Here is an 8,897-nt window from a genome sequence, read left to right on the forward strand (position 1 = left end):
GAGTCGAACACCCCTGTCGTTAATTCTAAATCTACTCTTTCTCGCTTCAGTTGAAATTCGATGGCTGCAGCGTGCAAATAGCCCCCAACCACTTCCGGTTCTGAACTAGACGGCGGATTGCCCACTATCCGCGAAATCAAATGTATATCTTCTGGAAGTGGCCACTTATAGCACTGCCAGACTTTATTCACTCTTATGATACAAGAATGATGAGTAAAAAATTGCCGAAAGTGTGCCGGGGCTACCCAGTGGATGGCGCCACTGAGTTTGTTGCCAAACAAAAAAGGGGCGAATATATATATGAATATAATCAAGTACGGTTCATTCATGTGCATATATATATAGTGCAAGTCAACGCAGCAACAAGACTGGCACCTCACCCTCATTGGCTGGCGTCGGAAGTCGCTGAATGAATATAGGTGCAGGGGCGGATGCAGGAATTTCGTGAGGGGAGGGTCAGGTGTTGGTCAGCGTACCATATGTTTAGGAACCTCCTCCCCTCTCCCTCGTTTCACGCCCTAAATTTTACACATGCAGAAATCAAGAGGGGGGTCAGGACATCCGGACCCCCACTCTAAATCCGCCCCTGAGGTGTGTAAACGATTGCAGCGAGATTTATCGACTCAAACACGTGTGGTATGTATGACGAGTTTGAGAGATTTGCCATTTCCTTACTTGTTTTGTTGAGAGACTAACGCGTAGAAAATGAAAACAGGCAAAAAGAGAAAAGCAAGGCAGACGGGGGATTATAAAGCGTCTGTAGCCAGGGCGCCTGGAAAAACCACCGTCAAGATAGGGATCGTCCCGACTGGGGAAACAGCTTTGGGTAGACACCCCAGAAACCGGATTCCTCTGTCCTCGACCCCTCCTGGCGTGGCTTTGGGTGCTTCTTCGCCGGGTGAAATAACGATGGCCTCTTGCAACAAGCCTGCAGCTTGCCTACCTCCGCGCCTTTTCGTAATGACCATCCCCACTCCGTTCTTCACCCCTCAAAAAAGCTAAGATAAAAAATAAGGCATCTTCCCTCCTGCCAGAACGCGTCCACAAGTAAAGCACATAAAAAAAAAAAAAAAAACACAAAAAAACCGCGCACATAAAAAAAAAAAAAAAAAAACGAAAAAAAACTTGCAGGTTTATTTAGAGGTTCGTCCGTCCTTGGCGATTTCGTGGCACTGGCAACTACTAACGCACACCGTGTCTGCGTTGGTGGCAGAAACTCAATGTTGTTTAAACAGTTACCTAAAAAAAAAGTATGAAGGTGAGATCTTGTGGCTGCAAAAGTGCGGCCTATGTCTCTCTATTTTTTGGGTGAACAATGGTTCGACGAAATTTGATGATCGAATTTGAGAGCAGAGAGTTGTTCACATTTTTATTCGTGTGCCCGTAAGCGCGCCCGTGAGGTAGCGGCGCTGTAATGCCTCTCTGCCAGTCGTCCTTCTGTCTTCTGGACAGGCCTCCCCGTTGCAAGGATTGAGAGCCACCACTAAGGGAAAATAGATAGAGGGACAAGAGCAGCAACGTCTTTTGATCGCGAACCTTCTTCCATCTCCAACTGAAGAATCATTCGTGCAGCGTCATTATTCTCTATAATTAGATAAGCACGTTTTTTTAGTCACGAGCATAATGTGGTGTGAATGCACAAAAATGAGTTCTGGATTTGAGGTTTTACCATTTTGTATCACCATCTTGAAGCCCTGCAACCCCCCCCCCCCCCCTCCAACAAGGAGAGGGGGATAAGGGGTGAAGGGGGCATTTTATTTATTCATTTAATTTAGCGACTGGAGATCTTGAGGACAAAGTAATGATATTGAATTCGGATCAGTGAAAATTTGAAAACCCAGTCAGTGAAGACGCCCTTATAAGGCGTCCTCACTGACTGGGTTCGGTACTCCATATGCTATATGTATGCATATGCACTAACCTGGATTGAAAAAAAAAAAAGTACTTGCGAGTAAAATGTTGCTAAGAATATTGCCATTAGTAGGTTAGAAATTTTTTTGTGGCGATCAGAGGGTCCGGAAACACTTTGAAACATGGTAGGTCCATTGCCAGTCCAGGTAAAGATCTTGATATCGATCCAGTTTTTTTCTATAGTTGTTTAGCTGGACTGACGAAGGATCAACGATGTTCCAAAACGTTTCCGAACTTTCTAGAGCAATATTGTTTTGATTGTACTATATGCATATTATATAGGCAGGCCTTCCGTGGTTTCGGAGTTCATTTCTCGTGAAATTTGGAGGATGTTTTACGGAGTTTATTTTCGCTGACAATTCAGGGTTTATCAGAATTTATTTTTGTTATATTCCCAATTCTCTGAAATGCGGAGTTTATTTTACTGTTTGCCTAATTTTCAAAAATTCAAAAACATAAAAAGATTACGGTCCAGGTACCGTAACTTGTTGTCCTGATCAGGAACCTTGATGAGCTAAAAGGCAACCCCTTTTTGTCAGCAGTTCGACATTTCAAAGAAAACTGAAGTGGCATCTCCTCAGGACCGCCGGCTCTTTACTCTTATAAAAATTATTCTCAAAAAATCTTCTTTATTGCTTTTTATTTTGTTGTTGTGACCTCAAATTTCTGAGTTTTACGAATAAATCCGAATTGTCGAAAAAGTTGCCGCTGAGAGTTTTTTCGGATTTTTTGGATTTGTCTGAAAACATGGAACCCTATATATAAGGGAGAGTGGGGTAACGCTGGTATAGTATTTAAACTTTAAGAATTACTTTGGCATAAATTACTTCTAAAATTGTTCAAACAGTTTCTCAGATGGCAGTAGGATTATTGTTGGACAGTTTTTTTACGAGTACTTTGAACCTACATTATATATATATATATATATATATATATATATATATATATATATATATATATATAGTTCTCTGGAATTAATTTCCTAGAACACTACACTCACTAAACTTGTCCCGCACTATCGGCGTGGGTGCTGCCACTATATGAACCACATATAAATTTACTTTTCACGTACCCGGTGAACGTATCCTGCGCTGATCCTTTTTTCTTCTTAAGAAGGGCCTCGACTATGCAACAACACAAATAGTTGCTCTTTTATTAACTAGAAAAAATGCGCATTCAAATTATCTACCCTTCAAGGGACTGGAAACATGGGCTCATCTTTTAAATTTATTTAGCAATACAAATACCTCGAGACAGTGATACAATAAGAGAGGTGTGCAATAGAACAACGGCAATAGTACCAACGTGAATGCAAACTATGGTGAATGCATGAAAACAGAGAAGAATCCAAATCGGTTGACTATGTGGCGGCCAGTTCTTGCGGGAAACTGTCGAGTGACGAATCGGCGTGAGTAAAACTAAAACTAAACCAATCATAGTCAGTCGGAAGAAAAACAGATTTTTAATTCTGAGATCAACAGGCGAACCTGCAAGGTATTTTTTTTTTCTTGAGTGTGAGATCCTAGGCTTAGTTCTTAGTTTCTAAGATATAGAACCTGTGCGGGTTGTGTGTGTTACACCAATTAACGCGTAAGAACCCCAATTCATCTGCTACAGTCAGACGCACAGCGTACACTAATGCCATCAAACAAACATGCTCTCTCTCATCATACGGGGCTGTTTTTTTACTTTTTTTTAAACTTTTTTATGACCTCGAGAAAAAAAATGCCCTTCGCCTCAGCCCCCCCCCCCCCCCCCCCCCCCCCCCTCTTCCCTATCTTCCTCTTCATGCAGTTGACTCTATCATCCATTGCTGTTTGTCTAAGAGGGGTATCCGAACGTTTTGGCTAAGGGGCCGGATCGGGGACCGGTCGCTGTCTCCAGGATTGTAACCAAGCCTACACCAAAGCGCATATAGAGACTTCGCATATTCACACAGGATAGGGAAGACTCAGCAGAATGGTAAATCTGATGATGGCAATATGCCTGAGTTTTGACACAGGACTAACAGGACACTATATAAGCACGATCAGGGGCGGATTCAAGGGGGGGGGGGGGGGGCGACGGGGGCGACCGCCCCCCCAAACAAAGTCGACCCCCCCCCCCCCCCCCTCCCTCCTTTTCGGCGGGCAATTTGACATGGGTGGACCCCCCGGTGCACACGAAAGAGTGGGAGAATAGTATCCTAACAAATTTTCCGCCGCCCCCCCCCCCCCCCCCCCCCCCCGAAACGGAGTTCTGGATCCGCCCCTTAGCACGATATACACGAGAACGCAGTATATCATATTTACACTGACAGAAATCAGGGAACTACGAATAGTAATGCTAATGACGGCAATGTAGTACAATAAATAATAAGGCTCAATATATTTCGCGTTTTGGTGCAGTTTTCTCTCATTCTTTCCGATATCTTGGTGTTTTTTTTGTTTTTTTTTTTTACTTGATGAATAAATAAACAAGGACTGCATGAGCCAAGCCTGAGCGTTCGATTTGGGCTCGTGACAGTACATTCCTCGACATGCATTGGGTATTTATTTATTTATTTAGGGACCTTTAAAAGGGCCCCAGAGGGGCATTACATAGAGGGGGTTACAAGTAACGTTTACACAGTCGCACAATGTCGCAAAAAAGAAGGAAAAAAGTATACAAAGGGACACAGAATCGCGTTTCGCTCATGGTCACGCACACAGGCATCTCGGTCACGCACACAGGAAAATAAAACGAAGAAAAAAAAAAGTACAGGGCCTGCCCAAGAACAAAAGAATAAGCACAAAGCGATTGTCATGTCAATGACTCACGCAATAATGCTGCAAAAGCGTCATGGTTTCTGGTGAGAGCAATTTCGCAGGACAGCCCGTCCCAGTCGGAAGTAGTCTTTAGTAGCGGGGAGAATTTTACAAGTTATTTCCGAAGAAGGAAATATGAACTTTGTTAGGGTGATCATGACGAGGAAAAATGCGAGTGGATGACATGACGTTAGGTTCGCGAAATTCAGTTGATCTGTAATATATTTTATGAAGTGGGATAGGCCTAGCAAGATATCTTCTCTGCTAGAGCGTTAATAATCCTATTGAAGTTTTAAGTCGAGTGACGCTTATAGGTGTATAAAGTTTTATTATGAACCCAGTTGCCCTGTTTTGCAGAGATTCTAGCCTGTCAAATAAATACTTTTGATGCGGGTTCCAAACTATAGATGGGTACTCCAATTTAGGTCTAACCAGGGTAGAGTATGCTAGTAGTTTAGTTTCTGCTGTTTCTATGTACAAATGCCTTCTTAAAAATCCTCAAGACTGGTTAGCTCTTTTAAGCATGTACTCTATGTGATAGAGCATTCCAGGAAAGATTGGTAGTTAGATGAATTCCCAGATATTTATATAAAGTTACTTTATCTGATTTTGAATGCATGAGAGTATAATCACTATGTAGCATGGAAAGACCGTTAGTAAATGTCATTGTTTTTTTTTGTTTGTATTTATTTGCATTTGCCATGTCTCACACCACACAACGATATGCTATCTACAGGGTGCGGCCGTAAAAACTTTCACATTTGGCACGCCTAGCAAAAAACGAATTTCAAACGTACATACCTGAAATTGGGCACACGAACGTCGTTTATTCCAAAGTTTTTTGCCTATTTTTTTCAGACGTCAACTCTGGAGTAGCGAATTATTAGAAAGATAACAAAAATGGCAGACGTGCATTTCCTATGGCCTATACCCGCCCGTTCGCCGTCTGCTATCTGGTTCGCGATGCCGCTCCCAGGTGGCGTACTGAACGCAAAAACGCGGGGAACACCGCACGAAAGGCTGGTGTCGGGCGAGATAATCGCGATAAAAAGTGATTTTACCGAAATATGTGAATTATGCCCTTTTACTTGAAATTTAGAAACTGGCGGACGCCCTCGTTTAATAAAAATATGTTCTAAAGCAGACGAACGTGTGTCTTCATTTGTCGTCTGCTTATCTGTTGACGGGTCCGTTCCCGGTGAAAGCTCAACTTTGGAATCAAGAGTGCCGCTGCTGAGGCATCTTGATTGTTCCTATTTATTGCTTTTGTTGCACTGTCTTCTGCAGTAATTATCAAAATATTTTCCGCGCCGCCCTGCGATGCCGCAATACTCGGCAAGTGAGTGTGCCCAGGCAGTCAAGTGGTACGTGGAGCGGAACTCGGTGGCCACAGCACAACGAAAATTTCGCACTGCATTTCATAAACGCCCGCCTTCACGCCCAACTGTTTTGAGTTGGGCGGATCGTTTTGTGAGTGGAGAAGACTGTAAAAAGAAGAATCCAGTCAGTGAACGTGAGAGCCTACTGAAAAATGAGGAGCTCATTGAAGCGGTGCTTGCTGTCTTCGAGAGCGACCCGCAATTGTCAACAAGACGAGCAGCTGTAAATAAATGATCTCGTCGCATCATGGTGTCTTCTTGCTTGCATGACGATCTGTCAGAACTTGACTTGAAACAGGTAATTTCAACAATTGTTCATATATTTGGTTCAAATCACTTTTTATCGCGATTATCTCGCCCGACACCAGCCTTTCGAGCGGGTTTCCCGAGGATGGATGGATGGATGGATGAATACGGCTGAGCCCTTTGGATCGGGCGGTAGCTTACGCCACCTAGCCATTTTGTTTTACCATTTAAGCTTAGAATATTTAAATGTGAAATCTATATTCACTCCGCAGTGCAAAGAAAGTGAGGCTATGAAACCCCCCTTGCCATCAGTGAATAAGAAAATACCTAGTTTTCTCTCGATTTCTGCCACCATTCACTTAATCTTTGCTTGGTAATCTCTACAGTCTTGAAATCCACTCTCCCTTCGCTGTCTCTAAAACCCAATGACTTTATTAAATCTATGTTGTCTTCGGTAGGCATAGGGTGAAGCCCTTTACAGTAGAGTATCAAGTGCTCAGCCGTCTCGTCCTCCTCTCCACAAGCAGTGCACACGGTATCAATTTCCTGGTACTTCACTCTGTATGTTCTGGTTCGCAGAACACCCGTTCTTGCCTCAAACAGCAATGAGCTTCCCCTAGAATTGTCATAAATGCTTTCTTTGGCAATAACTCTTTTGTTTAATCTATAGCTTTCCAGAGCCGTCTTTGTCTGCATTCCCTCTAGCCACCGATCTCTTTCTGTGGCCTTAACTTTCTTCTTAACTGAGACTTGCTCTTCCGTATCTTCGCTATAGCCCAAAAACTTTCCTCTTAATTTCCTAGTGCGCTGTCTCCACTTGGTGTCTACACTCCTCATGTATAAATAGCTGAAAACCTTTCGTGCCCATTGCTCCCCGTCCATTAGCCTCAACCTATCCTCAAATTCTACCTTGCTCACCGCTTCCCTGCTCTCAAATGATGCCCATCCCATGTCTCCTTGTACTCCCTGGTTTGGCGTTTTGCAATGTGCCCCCAAAGCCAGTCTACCTACTCCGCGCTGTTTTATTTCTAGTTTCGCATGCATTTCGGATTTCATGCATAGCACTGCGTTTCCAAAAGTCAAGCCAGGCACCATGACCCCTTTCCAAATCTCTCTCACCACCTCATACCTGTTGTAATTCCAAAGTGCTCTATTTTTCATTACAGCTGCATTTCTGTTGCCCTTACCTATTATATACTTTTCATGGTCTCTCAGATATTCTGCACCATCACATATCCATACTCCTAGATACTTGTATTTACTAGCTCTCTCAACTGTAATATTCTGTATCTTCAGCCTCTCAACTTCATCCTCGTTAAAAATCATGACTGCCGATTTTTCGCTACTGAATTCTAAACCTAATTCCTCTCCTTCCCTACCACAGATGCTCATTAATTCCTGCAACTCTGTCCTGTTGTTAGCCATTAGTACAATATCATCCGCATACATCAATCCCGGTAAGGATTGCTGAATTTTTTGGCCTAGCTTACTGTAAGAAAGGTTGAACCCAAGCCCACTCTTCTCTAGTCTATCCTCCAATCCTCTCAGATACAACATAAACAGCAAAGGCGATAACGGGCACCCCTGCCTAAGGCCTCGTCTTATCTCTATTTTTCCTGTCGCCTTTCCTTCCCATGTTATAATCACCTTGTTATCTTTGTAAATGTTCCTTAATAGTGCTGTTAGTCCTTCATCTAGGTTTAAGTTCTCCATTATGTCCCACAGGTTTCTTTGGTTCACATTGTCATAGGCACCCTTGATATCCAGAAATGCCAGCCAGAGCTGTCTGTTTTCTTTTTGCGCTATTTCTATACACTGTGTTAGAGAAAATAAGTTGTCCTCCAACCTTCTTTGTTTTCGAAACCCGTTCTGTAACTCGCCCAGTATGCCCTCGCAATCTACCCATTCCTCCAGTCTGTTCTTTATAATCTGCATTACCAACCTGTAAATAACCGGTGTCACGGTTATAGGACGATAATTCCTAATATCAGACTTATCTCCCTTTCCCTTATATATCATACTCATCCTACTAAGCCTCCATTCATCTGGAATATTTCCTTTTGTTATCATGGTACTCACTACCTCCCTTAGTTTTGCCTTAGATTTAGGACCCAAATTCTTCACCAGCTTAATAGGGATACCATCTGTGCCTGTCGACGTGCCACTAGGGACTCTTCGTTCCGCCTTTTCCCATTCTCTTTGTCCAAAATCCGCGATGTCACAAACTGGACTGCTACTTCCTTCGGTTCTCCTATCTTCCACATGTACCCGTTCCCGAAATTTCTCCTCCATCACTGCTCCTATATATTGTATCGCATCATCTCCCTCTAATTGATCTCCCTGATGCGAGAGTATGAACCTCTGTCTAGCTTGCGTCGTTTCACCGAGTGAGTTCAAGTGCTCCCAAAACTTCTTGGCAGCGTTTCTATCTTTCTTACTTACATTACTCATCCATTCCTCACCCTTTCTCTGAATTTTCGCATTGATCAAACTGGATGCCTCTCGGCGACATGTTATAAAATTGTCCCATTTTCTTTTTACTTCCGTTTCGGACTCCCCACTACGCTTGGAATAC

This window comes from Ixodes scapularis, unplaced genomic scaffold, assembly GCF_016920785.2.
Source record: "Ixodes scapularis isolate PalLabHiFi unplaced genomic scaffold, ASM1692078v2 PGA_scaffold9__187_contigs__length_104089568, whole genome shotgun sequence".
Taxonomy (NCBI): Eukaryota; Metazoa; Arthropoda; class Arachnida; order Ixodida; family Ixodidae; genus Ixodes; species Ixodes scapularis.